General features: G+C 42.3%; 1 protein-coding gene across 1 annotated transcript in view; it reads right to left on the minus strand.

The window, feature by feature from the left end:
- Window positions 1-4,005: 4,005 nt before the first annotated feature.
- cyb5b (cytochrome b5 type B) overlaps window positions 4,006-13,527 on the minus strand; it is a 60,939-nt gene continuing 51,417 nt past the window's right edge. The window contains exon 6 of the transcript XR_010965975.1: window positions 4,006-8,470. The gene's annotated coding sequence lies outside the window, so the exon portion shown is untranslated. The remainder of the gene's footprint in view (window positions 8,471-13,527) is intronic.

A 13,527-nucleotide genomic window follows, 5' to 3' on the forward strand; every position in this document is an offset into this window, starting at 1 on the left:
TTATCCTGGACAGCTGCCTATATCGGGCAAATGGCGCTAACCATTTGCCATTACCATAGGTGTCAATTACAAAGGCGCCGTTTAAAGTGTATTAAACGCACCGATTATTTTGGGCAATTCAAGCAGTGATTTGCACTTTATTAAAGTGCGATTATATGTCATTAAGTCCCACCCCCTTCAGGTGAAACTGACAAGACTGCTGCGAACTTCATCCCCATTCAGCTCTCCAACATTACATGTGAAACTGACCATTTGAATCTCCCATTTGGATCATTACTGGTGCATTTAGAAAGAACAGGAAGTGGAGAGACGGAGGATGAAGATTTCATCCATCTTTTTTAACAAATTGCCCTACATTGGTTGAGGGGACTGCTGGGTCCCCTCCCGGAAACAACTCTTTGGTGCCCACTGCCGCTGCATTTAAATATTCTTTTTAAATTGTCAAGCTTTTCTTCAAGGGCCAGGACATGATCCTGGCCTGGAACTTCAGGTGGGCCCACTTCTGCTGGTGGTTGGCATGGTACACCTGGTCTCACCAAGAGTGTCTCCACTCACCCTATATTGGGTCCCTCTGAAGGGTGGAAATGTAGGAACTCCTGACATAAGAGCCACAAATATCCTGGGTTGGAGGTGAGTTTGCATTTATGCCCTTGGAGGGCCAGAAATTTCTGATGGGGCTAATTTACACCGGGGTTCTGCTGCAAAAGTGTACCAGCATAAATTCCATTCAGTTTCAGGGTATGTTGAAGAAGCCCCCACCCTCAAATAATGGAGATGGAACAGGATGACATCACTAGTCCTAAATCTGTGACTTCCACCTTCCCATTTGTCCTTGATAATATACTGTTCAAAAGGTGCATTTTATCAGGACCTGTTCATCAAAGTGGAAGTATTTTAAAGGAAAATTACTAAAGTGAGATTGCTTGTGGTGACTTTTAGCCATTTCTTGGGATTCACTGCAGGTATTTGAATTTTCTTTCCACTGTTGCACTCAGGAAGTCTTCATCTACATTCTGCATTTTTCTTGGAGACCATTGTATTTAAAGAGAATTGGGGAACTAGTATCTGAAACGGGCTGCAAAACGGGCTTCCAAGTGGGAGTCCTACTTTACATGATGTACATGCCGCAGGATCAGGAGCAACAGAAGGCTGTAAGGGAAGCCTGATTAATCAGGCAGCACCAAAGGAGAACCAGAACATCCTGGCAGTGTCAGTCCAGCAGGATGTATTGACCCTGGTGCACTTTCTGAGACGCTTCACAGAGATCTGTCTCAGGAGGCTGAATTTCAGTCATGTAGCTTTGGAGATGCTCTGCATATTGCTGCAGCCAGATCTGCAATCAAGGTCCACAGCATAAACAGCTTTGATTATGGCAAAGAAAGTGCTCACAGCTCTCAACTTTTATGCAACAGGCTCATACCCGGGAATCACCAGGGACTTTTGCCAGATCAGTTAATTTGCTGTACGTTCCTTTATAAGGTATCTCACCAATGCCAGGACAGCTCAGTTTATGCAATTTGACAATAGTCTCAGACAGATGACTGAGGGGACCATAAGATTTTTCAGAATTGCTGAATTCCCCTGGGGATTATTGATTGGATCAATGTAGCAATGCACGCTCCAAATGTAACCCCCCTCCCATTTATATGAATCACAAAGGCTTCCATTCCTTAAATATGCAGATCATTTGCAATGAATAAATTGCATCTTGCACGGGAACTCATGTTATGCTGGGAGCTGTCATGATGCTTTTATACTTTGTCACTCCAGTTTCAGCTCTATTTCAACAGCAAGGGCAAGGGGCAGGATAACTGTTGGGTAACAACGGATACCCGCTACCCCTATAGTTAATGACACCCCTTTTTAGAACCACCAGTGTTGCAGAGGAACACTCAAATGAAGCATGCATGAGACAAGGATAAGAATTGAGCAGGCTATTGGGATGCTCAAAGGAAGGCTTTAGTGCCTGGATAGATCCAGGGGTGTCTTGCTGTATGCGCCAGCACTGTCTTTCAAATTGTGATAGTTTGTATTGTGCTTCACAATTTGAATCAGGAAAAGCCTGATGAATTGATGTCCCAAAGGACGCCAGAGAGCCTGAAACACTCTTGGATGTTGGTGCGGAGCAGGGCAGTGGAGCCCACCGCTATCCTAACTATTTGCACTTGGGTGAGGCCATGCAGAATCTCTGCATGCGTCGGATGCTCTGCTAGTAACCTTCTCTCCAGGGCTTGACCTGTGAGATCATCATCTGTTTGCAGCCAGGGGCTGACATGTTTTCTACTTCCACTAAATTACTTCAGGCTTCACTTCCCACATATGCTTCCTTGTGTCTTACTTCATGTCAATTCTTCATCTTCATTATCTGAACCTCCTCGAGTGAGTGTCACTAGGTTGCTTAGTACAAAGGGGTGAATTACGAGGTGGATGAGTGCTCGCCAGTGTTCGCAGACATAGAGGGGACAGCAGTGCTTTCAGCTGTTTCCTGGCTTGCAGCCTTTGGACAAAAATAGTACCATTAATTTTGATCAGCTTGAGCTGCATTCTACCTTAATCTTATGAGAAAAGTGATAGTTGGTGAAGAGATTGAAGAATACATAGAAACATTAAATAAGAAAAGGTGTACATTCTCATAAACCTCTGATGGCACAGAGAGTTCCACATCTCCATCCCCAGCTGCCAGCCAGAGTTAATGCCAATTGTCATGCTTCATCTTTATGTAATGTTAAATGTTGGATTTTGGACATCCTCCCCCAGTGACCTGGCATTCCTTGGCATTGTGTGCTGTTTTCTCCTGCAGTGGAAATGCATACTGTTAATTAGCTGCTGTAGTCTCCAAATCCTGCAGTCATTATCAGAATAGATTCATGGAATGAATGGTAATAATGGTACGTAAAAGGGAGTAAGGATTTTGCATGTGGGACTTCAATGTGCTAGATTGCATAACAGGATGTGAGGCACTTAACATGAGTACTACCAAGTGACTTTCCTTATGGGACAAGGAACATGGTGCCACATGATTCCCCAAAGGGCATTGCTTTACTATTGTGGTAGGGAATATCCATGTGCTTGAGTTATCCACCCTGTTACTCATCTGAAAACACTCACCTTTGCTTACCTAGTGAGCTCATTAAACTTCTTTTAACACTGCAAGGGGTTCTTTGGGGTTATAGAGGTCCCACTAACAGCCACAACCATCTCCTTCCATATGGCTCGTACTGCTGCGTGTGATGGCTTCTTCCTTGGAATCCCCAACTATTGCATCTCTCCTTTCTCAAATCTAGGACAGCACCACTTTCACATCAGCCTCAGAAGTTAGAGGCTCGCCTTTTCCCTTCTATTGCAACAGCCATTTCAGTCCCTCTTCCAAGCGGCTGCTCAATAATTTAACTGCATGTAACCCTTTAAATACCAAAGTTGCGCTCTTACTCCTACTCTACCCCCCTGGCATATCTGGCCCCTACTGGTGGGACTCTTGGCTTTCTCTCACTAACATTATTTAAATTAGCTAACCCTGGGAATTCTGACAGGGTGAACCTCCTCCAATTTTAGCAGGCATAAGTCCTGCCCCGCTGAACTTAAGTCACCACATCAGCGTCACAGGAAATTCCAGACTGAGGTGTCCCTGTGCCTCCTTATACCAATGGCATTGTTTGGGGTGGGCTGAGGCTCTGCCACCAACAGGCCAATACTGAATCCCTGGTGCATTCTCAAGACCCAACATATCTGGGTCCTGAAACTAATGTTGAGCCCTTCTGGGCACTTCTGCTAAAGGTAGGTTGGGAGTGCACTGGAAAAGCTGCAGATTTACAGCCCTAGAGAGTTTATTTATTCACATCTAATTGAGTAATGATCTCTAAGTAAGCATCCATACTCTCACATTGCAAATCGACATAGAAATCCTCCTCCCTATCTCCAGAACTTTGCAAACTCTGCACAGTCAATCTTACGTCAGCTATTATCCAAAACAATTACATGGTAAGGAGTAATTACAATATGATGCAGTTAACTAAACCTGGACACTTTTATTTAAGAATTTAAAAATTAACTCGTTTGCTCAGACCTGGACATGGTCTGATAGCTAGGCTATCTTCCCAGACCTATCCCAGGAGAGACTAGGCTCAGTAAGGGGGACAGAAACAAAAGCAGAAGGACGGGGTAAGACAGATTGTTACACCCAGTGATTTGTCAAATCAAAACCAAAATCAGGTGCCACGCTTTTTAACCCGCTAGATTTATGTTTCAAAAGAATGCAGGGCGTAGTTCCTTCTTCCTGAAAAACATTTACAAACTTTAAAAAAAAGACATATATTTGATCTCGCAGTCAAGCAAGCTGGCACCTGTGGCATCCAATCCCTCTGTCCTAGCTACTGCACACCTGTGCCTAGTGATTCACCACCTCAATACCAATCCTGTAGCTTAACTTCTAAAGTACACGTGGTATCGTCTCTGAATTGGTGCTTGCTAGGGTCCAATCGAGTGACGCTGCATCTCCAGGAATGCTGGTCTCCTCTTCTTGAAGTGGCATAGGGGCTTCCACAGTTTATGTGCCTGAAATGATAGAGTTAGCTTGTGATGTGAAAGGAGAGCAAAGAAATAAATGGCTGGTGCAAGCATTTACAGTTTGTCATGCAGAGTGTGTAGGGTGAGATAGAATTAAGAATGGGAAAAGAGGACAAGGTGTGAAGAAACCTGGCCTATCGTCTCCTCCAGCGTTCCTAGTCACCACAGCCATGATTCTGCCCTTTCCTGATGACCAACATATTTTCCTCTTGAGGAGGAGTGTGTAGAGGCAGCCTCTTGTCTCAGATGTGAGGTAGGAAGAAGTGAGAATTAGAATAATGGTGAGAGTAGTAAGGCAGAGTGTGAGTATAAAGAGAAGGAGGTATGGTGATGTGGTGCAGTGATTGTAGGAGAGTGGAGGGAATCAGAGGAGGGGAGTACTGTGAGTAGTGAGGCTGGAGGTAGTGGAGGTGTAAGCAGAGAGCAAGAGAGCATTATTGTTACCTTGATAACTCTGGACAGGTCATTGAACTTCTTCCAGCAATGCAGCCATGTCCTGGGAGCTAAGCCTGGCATTCAGTAACTCAGCCATCTCTTCCCATTGGCAGCATAGGTGTTGCCCAGGGGGCTTTCTGCCCCAGGGGGGAGAAGAGAATCTCCCTCCTGCTGTCATCGCCTGAACCAGGGCCACCAAGCGCATCACAGAATTTGGGTGCTTTGTCAGGTGTGTCTTCCAGCCATCTGTTTGTTCTGAAGTGCTCCTTCCTGTCTGCAGCCAGAGTGCACCTCCACTTCAAGAGGCTCTGGCTGCCTTTAAGTGATGTCAGTCAAACCCGATTTCCGGCCTCACCAAACAGGCATGAAAGCGATGAATATTGCGGGTAGTGACGGCTACACAGCTGCCACATTATAATGAGGTCCCAGCACAATTTCCCATACTGGCTGGGACCAGGCAAACAGGTGCGTGAATTGCGAACCCGCCTCTGCGCGCCTGTTTTTGGGCACAATTGAATTTCAAGGCTATAACATCTGCAAAAAAGGTGGTAAATTGGTTGGCTAGGTCTGTCACTGCTTTTAACTCTGATGGTTTGTATGGTTATAGTTATAGTCTCCCATGAGTTTTTAAAGGTAATTTAAAATAAGCAACTGTAGCTAGAGAAAAAGAAGATATTTATTTTGACAAAACCTTGCTACTTCCTAGATTAATTTAGATTGACAATGGATGGCTTAATTGTGACAAAGTACTGTAGCAAGTATTCTTCAGTATGTAGTTTCCACAGGTTATACTGGAGATCAACTGTGGAGGATAAAGTTTGCTTTTCTCAAGATAGTTCTGAATTGAGTGACTCAGAAGCTCTACTGAAAGATTGTTGAAATGCCACGCAGATAATGTCAACTAAGTCTGAAACCAATCCTTTCAACTGAGATTTGACTGTTCTTACCAGTTCTCAATCATCCACTAGTTCAATTATGTCAAATTTTCTTGGCTGAAGACCAAGTTGAAATCCCATTGAAGAGATTTGAACTAAATTTTTGCCATTTTTATTAGATTATTTAAGATAAAAACGTGTTTTTTTAAGTATACTATGCTATTTTATGCGATGCAATGTAAAGTATGTTATCACAGTCACTGATTTATGATGATTGTAATTTCAATTATTCAAAATATTATGGGAGTGTCAGCAGTATTTTGGGTTTTAAATTATGTGATTATTGTTGTTCATTGGTAGTCTTGTGCTTTTTATTGTATGCTTCTTTACCTAAGTAATGAATTTTATGTCTTGAGTTTTTTCAAGGTCCGGAATCCAGAGGAAGATGCTCCAGGAAATAGGTAAGTTGGAGCCATGTAGTAGAAAGCGGACTGTAGTTTTCATAGTGTTGGCAATGTGGTCTAGGGTGTACATGCAGTGGTAGGGGTGGTGAGAGAGCAGGGGGGTTTGGGTGTATTGTGGAGCAGGTCTTTGGGGGTCATGGTTGGAGTGAGGGTTTGGGCTCTGGGAATATTGGAAGTGATGGAAGAGGATTCTAGCGTGTGGCAATAGTGGAAGGATGGTCTTGGAGTATGGGAGCACTGTGATGATGATGCATTGTGGGAGGATAGGGGATTTTCTGCGTATAAGAGGTGGGAACAGTGGGAGAGGGGTTACAGGATATCACTGTGAAAAGCTACAGCATCCTAAATTATGTAATTTGCACTCTAGGAACCATCCATCTAAGATATTCTATTATAAAATATGGGTAACTTAGCTCAGCAGCTGAGGAAGGTGAATGTTGGATCCCTAAAAGTGAATTGCAGTATTTCATTGTGGTAATATATAATGAGTCATTACTTTGGAGTGGTTTTCTTTGAATCTTTTTTGCACTCCATTTTTGAGGCTCCTAGCTTCATTTGGAAGTCTCCCTCAAGATTTATTTTTATTTGGACAATTTACTTAAAATATACTGTAAGGTCACAGTACGGTTTCCCAATAGGCATCCCCTTCTTTATGATATATATGTTAAAGAAGGAATAGGAGGACCAACAGCAGAGAAGCCAGGCAGCCAGACTCATACAGCAGCATTGCAGGAGATGTAGACCCTCCTGTAGATAACCAACCACCAAAGTGTATAGTCCCAAAAGATCTTAATTCAATAGATCTTTGTAGTTATGCATAAGGAGGCAGTGGTTCAGTCCAGAAGCCCTGAAACAGCTTTGCTTCATCCCACAGAGAGAGCTACAAACTTCCTCAAGAACCAGGACAGTGCTTACTATAGCTATTACACTGTTCTCCCATTGTGACTTTTGATTTTTCCTTAGTTCTATTATAACCCTTTTTCTAAGGGCCTGGGTTCAGAGATGTGGACGGCAACTCTATAGGACTATTAGTACGGATGTTGTACTTCTTTCCGAACTACTGCGTCCTGTGATGGACCGGGGACAGGCTACTTCTCTGGGCTTGGAATCTCCACAACAATGGCCCACTAACTTTCTCCTATCTGTGAAGGCATATGAGGTGACTAAGCAGAGAACTCTCTGATGCTCTCCCATTAAGCATAGGATCAGAATATTGGATGCCACTGATCTATGGGAAAACAGATCTCACAGAATTGCTAATATTCCTTAATCCCTCAAAGGGAGTATAATAATTATCCTGCACACCCTTTAAAATGGAGAGAACAATTTCTACCAGATTCCGTCACCCAATGTCAAAGTCTCCTCACCGAAGGTGATGACTTGCCTCCAGACCTTTGTGTTCTGTTGGATGTAAGTAGAGGTTCCTCCACCTGTCACTCACTCTGTTGAGAAGGTCTTTCTGATATTGGCACAAAAGAGGCCCTACCATCTGCCGTACATTTTCAGGAAGACTTTGCAGTGCCTTCATTTGAGTTTGGTGCTCTTCTATCATCCTTCTTTTCATGGCAGGTCCCCTGAGACCCTTGTTCAGATACATCATGCTCCTATTGCAACACCTCATCCTCTGACTTCCTAGTAACTTATAAATTACCCTGTGTCAATTCTTCATCTAGACTATCTGTATCTCCCTGAGTGAATCTATCTGGGCCGATTAATGCAAATGATAGAGTAAATAAGTGAGCAAATTTCTGCTGGCAATTCCACATGTTAAAAGTCTCTTTCTCTTTTTCTCTTTCTCCTTCTCTCTACAGCTTTCCCTTGCTTCTGGCTTCTGTGGCGATAAGAAGCAATTAGTTTCTTGCTGTCAATTTTTCCGCACTCTTAAGGTCATGTAAAACTCTCCTCAGAATATGAGTCTCAAAAAAAGAGAAACCATTGCTGATCTTTGACCATTGGCACTTGATCAGCATTTCAGGTTGCAGGCCTTCCCACATCTTCATCCCCTACAGCATCAGCTGGGTAAGTTCCTAAGACTTCTATTGCCTCTTTCTCCTCTTGTAGCATTAAGACGCGAATGTCTGCTGCACCTCTTCCTGTAGCCTGTTGTTCTTGGAAATTGTGTACAATCTTTTCCTGCATGAGAAAAGAATGGCTGTTACTGTCAGTAACAGACAATTTAATTTGATAACTATCCTCTACAGAATATCTATATCTACACAGACACAGTAAAGCTTCAGTAGATATGCACTGGAGGATGCTATAGCCATCGAAGTTAAGTCTTCCACATGCAGGTGTCAGTACAATTCTCAGTGTGAAAACTTTAGGTTTGTGAAAGCACTTTTAGGGTAAATATTAGTCTACTGTCTGAAATGTTCCAAATGTACATTAATGGCAACTTGTAGCAATAACACTTACCTTTGCTAACCTTGTGAAGTTATTAAACTTCCTGCATTGGACAGGGTTCTGACGGTTATGGAGTTAACGCTCATTATCTGTGCCATTCTTTCCACATGGTTCTTGTTGTATTTGCTGGTCTCTTGCTACCACGCCCAAAATCTCATCCCTTCTCGGTCTAACTTCAGTTAATAGATGTTGAACATCACTCTCCGTGAAGTTTGCAGCCCTTCTTTAGGTTCCTTTGCCTGGTGCTATTTTCTCTTCATCCTGTCTGCACTATCCCCTTTAAGGCAGGCCAGCTTTAAATGCTGAAGCTTCGCCCTAGCAACACCTTTCTCTGTGCCCCTAGTTTTCTGAGCTACCCTGGCATAATTAACCAATTGCTGGTGGGACTTTCGCCTTTGTCCTGTCCAACAATATTAAAATGAGCTAACCATGGGATTTATGATGGGGTCAGCATCAGGGCTTTGAGGCAGGCAGAAGTCCCACCAAGATGCACCTCTGGCAGTGAATCGTGGGACTTGGAATTTCAGGGCCTTTTAAAAAATATTTCTTTATTGGAGTTTGTGTCTGACCTGTATTGTGACAACTTCAAATTGTTGACAACTGAGAGTAACCAGTACAGATGGAACACACAAAATATCTGGACCAGAACTCCCACCAGCCATAGCTCATAGCTATGTAAAAAGTGTGACTTTGAGCTCCTTTTCTTCTCTGGGGTCATTAATTATATTTGAGGAAAATTGCATGCCATATACAAGCTACAAGGTGGAACCTTTCTTGTCCATTGTTTACAAAAAAATGCTGGAGTTAGGGCTTTTTGTCAGGCTGTTTGAGCAGCAATTAATCAGTTAAGCGATAGAGGAATAATATGTAGCCAGCCTTTCACATGTTCTCTGTCCCGATGTAGTTATTACAAAACTTGATTACCAGGCTACGAGAAGGAGAAGGAGAAGGAGGGATTGCTGATCCAACAGGGGTGTGACTATATTGTAGCAGACATTTCAGCTGGGGTGTCTGATGCTGAGGTTGATTCACAGCAATATGCCCAAGGCTTGCCTGACAGAGAAGTTTGGCAGCTCTCTTTTTGATATCCTGCTTTATAGGCAGAGGTTAACGAAGGACTCCATGGATGTTTGGACTCATGTAAAACTTTGCATCACAGACATTGGTCTAAAGTAAAATAGTAATCCTACAGAGAGTAGATAGAACTTCGCTTTACTGGTTTACAACAGATTTTATAAGTTAAGCGAGTCATTGTGATTGTAGGGAATTCCTTATTTTGTGTGATTCTTGGACAATGGACGAATAGTCAAGCAAAGAAAGTCACCCTCACTTACGGTAGTTTCGTTAATCAAAAGTAATTATTCAAATATGTTATCATTCATACGAGCATTCATGAAGCAAAATCAAACCATACATATGACTTTCCTCTATAAAATCCCATTAGACCATAAGACCATAAGAGATAGGAGCAGGAGTAGGCCATTCGGCCCCTCAAGCCTGCTCCGCCATTCAATGAGATCATGGCTGATCTGATTTTTACCTCAACTCCACTTTCCCACCTTTTCCCCATATCCTTTGACTTCCTTGCTGATCAAAAATTTGTCTAACTCAGCCTCCACAGCTTTTTGGGGTAAAGAATTCCAAAGATTCACAACCCTCTGGGAGAAGAAATTCCTCCTAATTTCCGTCTTAAATGGGCGACCCCTTATTCTGAGATTATGCCCCCTAGTTTTAGATTCCCCCATGAGGGGTAACATCCTCTCAGCATCTACCCTATCGAGTCCTCTCAGAATCTTATATGTTTCAATCTAATAAATTTGTCAGACACAATTTCCCCTTCATAAAACCATGTTGACTCTCCTTGATTGTATTATGAGTCTCCAAATGTCCTGCTACTACTTCCTTAATAATGGATTCTTGCACTTTCCCAATGACAGATGTTAGGCTAACTGGTCTATAGTTACCTGCTTTCTGTCTCAGCCCTTCTTGAACAGAGGTGTTGTGTTTGCGGTTTTCCAATCCGCTGGGACCTTTCCAGAATCTAATGAATTCTGGAAGATTACAACCAATGCATCCACTATCTCTGTAGCCACTTCCTTTAAGACCCTCGGATGCAAGCCATCAGGTCCAGGGGACTTGTTAGCCTTGAGATCCATTAGTTTACCTAGTACTTTTTCTCTAGTGATAGTGATTGTTTTTAGTTCCTCCCTACCCTTTGCCCCTTGATTTTCTACTATTATTGGTATATTATTAGTGTCTTCTACTGTGAAGACAGATACAAAATATCTGTTCAATTCCTCTGCCATTTCCTTGTTTTCCATTATTATTTCCCCAGTCTCATCCTCAAAGGGATCAATGTTTACTTTAGCTACCCTCTTCCTTTTTATATACTTGTAGAAGCTTTTACTGTCAGTTTTTAATATTTCTTGCTAGTTAACTCTCATAATTGATTTTCTCCCTCTTTATTATTCTTTTAGTCCTCCTTTGCTGGTTTTTAAAGTTTTCCCAATATTCGGGCTTACCAGTAATCTTTGCCATGTTGTATGCTTTTTCTTTTAACCTGATACCATCCTTGACTTCCTTAGTTAGCCATGGTTGGTTCACCCTTTTTGTGGAATCTTTCCTCCTCACAGGGATATATTTTTGTTGCGAGTCATAAAATATCTTTTTAAATGTTTGCCACTGCTTATCCACCATAATACCATCTAATCTGTTTACCCAGTCCACTTTAGCCAATTCCGCCCTCATTCCTTTATAATTGCCCTTATTTAAGTTTAATACAGTAGTTTCAGACCCAAGATCCTCACTCTCAAACTGGATGTGAAATTCTATCAAGTTATGATCACTGCTTTCCAAGGGATCCTTTACTTTGAGATCATTAATTAATCCTGTTTCGTTACCCATTACCAGATCCAAAGTGGCCTGTTCCCTGGTTGGTTCCCCGACGTATTGGTCTAAGAAACAGCCCCTAATACACTCTATGAAATCCTCCTCAGGGCTATTTTTGCCAATTTGATTTGTCCAATCTATGTGAAAGTTTAAATCGCCCATGATTATTGCATTACCTTTTTTACAAGCCACCCTTATTTCCTGATTAATATTTTGCCCTACGGTGTAGCTACTGTTAGGGGGCCTATATACTAGTTCCACCAGTGATTTCTTTCGCTTGCTATTTCTTACCTCCACCAAATTGATTCGACATCTTGATCTTCTGATCCAAGATCATTTCTCACTATTATACCAATTTCATCCTTTATTAACAGAGCTACCCCACCATCTTTACCTTTTTTCCTATCCTTCCTAAATGTTAAATAACCCTGAATATTTAGCTCCCAACCTTGGTCACCTTGCAACCACGTCTCTGTAATGGCCACGAGATCATACCCATTTGTTTCTATTTGTGCTGTCAATTCATCTATCTTATGACAAATGCTGCGTGCATTCAGATAAAGAACCTTTAATTTTGTCTTTTTACCATTCTTTCCTACTCCGGCCCCATTTGCTAATGCACTCTTATGTTTGTACGCTCTGTCCCTTCCTGACACACTCTGTTCATCATTACCCTCATCACTTTCCTGTACTACTTCCTTGTCTTTTCTCTTTATCAATCTAAACTTCGCCCCACCTGAGCCCTCCCCCCCACCCTATTTAGTTCAAAGCCTTCTCTACTGCCCCAGTTATTCGGTTTGCCAGAACACTGGTCCCAGCCTGGTTCAGGTGAAGCCCATCCCAATGGAACAGCTCCCACTTTCCCCAGTACTGGTGCCAGTGCCCCATGAATCGAAACCCACTTCTCCCACACCAATCTTTGAGCCACGCATTCATCTCTCTGATCTGAATTACCCTGTGCCAATTTGTTCAACTGCAGTGTGAGTTCCTTGTGACTGCCGGGTGGTGAAGAGAAGAGCCTGTTCTTCTCTCAAAGTCTTCTTTTTATATTGTTTTTTTACCAATAAGACGTAGGATGTCTTTGTTTAAAATATCTTTTGTTAAAGGAGTTTTGAACCCCACATTCCCTCAAGTGGTCTGTTGAATCTTTTGACTGATCCACTTCATACCCTGAGCATTTTCCTTGGTTATTAGGTTTTTATTATTGATTCGCGTTTAGGTTGGGTTTGCCCTGACAGAAGCAAAAGAATATTTCTTTTCCATGTTTTCTGATTAAATTTTGCATTACACATAAGCAAATTATCATAATAAACACTAGTATACATTGCCTACATATCAAAATCACACAAATCATTCTAACCCATGGGTGTTGTCCAACATTATATGCTGTCTCCCACCATTGATAAGCACCTAGCATATTTATCACTTTTTCTATGTTCTCATTGTCTTGCTGAATTTTTACAAGGTGCATCCGTGAAGTTTTAGTATGTTCTATAATTGATTTAAGACTCAAGGATAATGGGGGTATTGGATGTCCAAACTGGATCACGGCTTTCAGGGCCTCATGCTGCATTGATATATTAACTTGAATCATGGTGATATCTTGGTCAATTCCTTCGGTACAAAACAAAAGGTTGGGGATTCTATCAGACACACTTGGTCGCTATGCTTATATGTGACTTTTGTGGTAGTCACACAATATTTCCCACGTCCTAGATATAGACACTTTTCACCTGGTGGGCATCCCATGTCTGCAGTTGCACTGTACACATAGGAGACTAGCCATCCAGGGTAAACCCACAGGCAGATATGCCTGGGGTTGTGCTATCACACCTATATATCCAGGATCCTCTTGACCTGGCATAACAGTCCAGGCTAGGGGCCTTCCATGTAGCTCC

The sequence above is a fragment of the Heptranchias perlo genome, chromosome 16 (genome assembly GCF_035084215.1).
Source record: "Heptranchias perlo isolate sHepPer1 chromosome 16, sHepPer1.hap1, whole genome shotgun sequence".
Classification (NCBI taxonomy): domain Eukaryota; kingdom Metazoa; phylum Chordata; class Chondrichthyes; order Hexanchiformes; family Hexanchidae; genus Heptranchias; species Heptranchias perlo.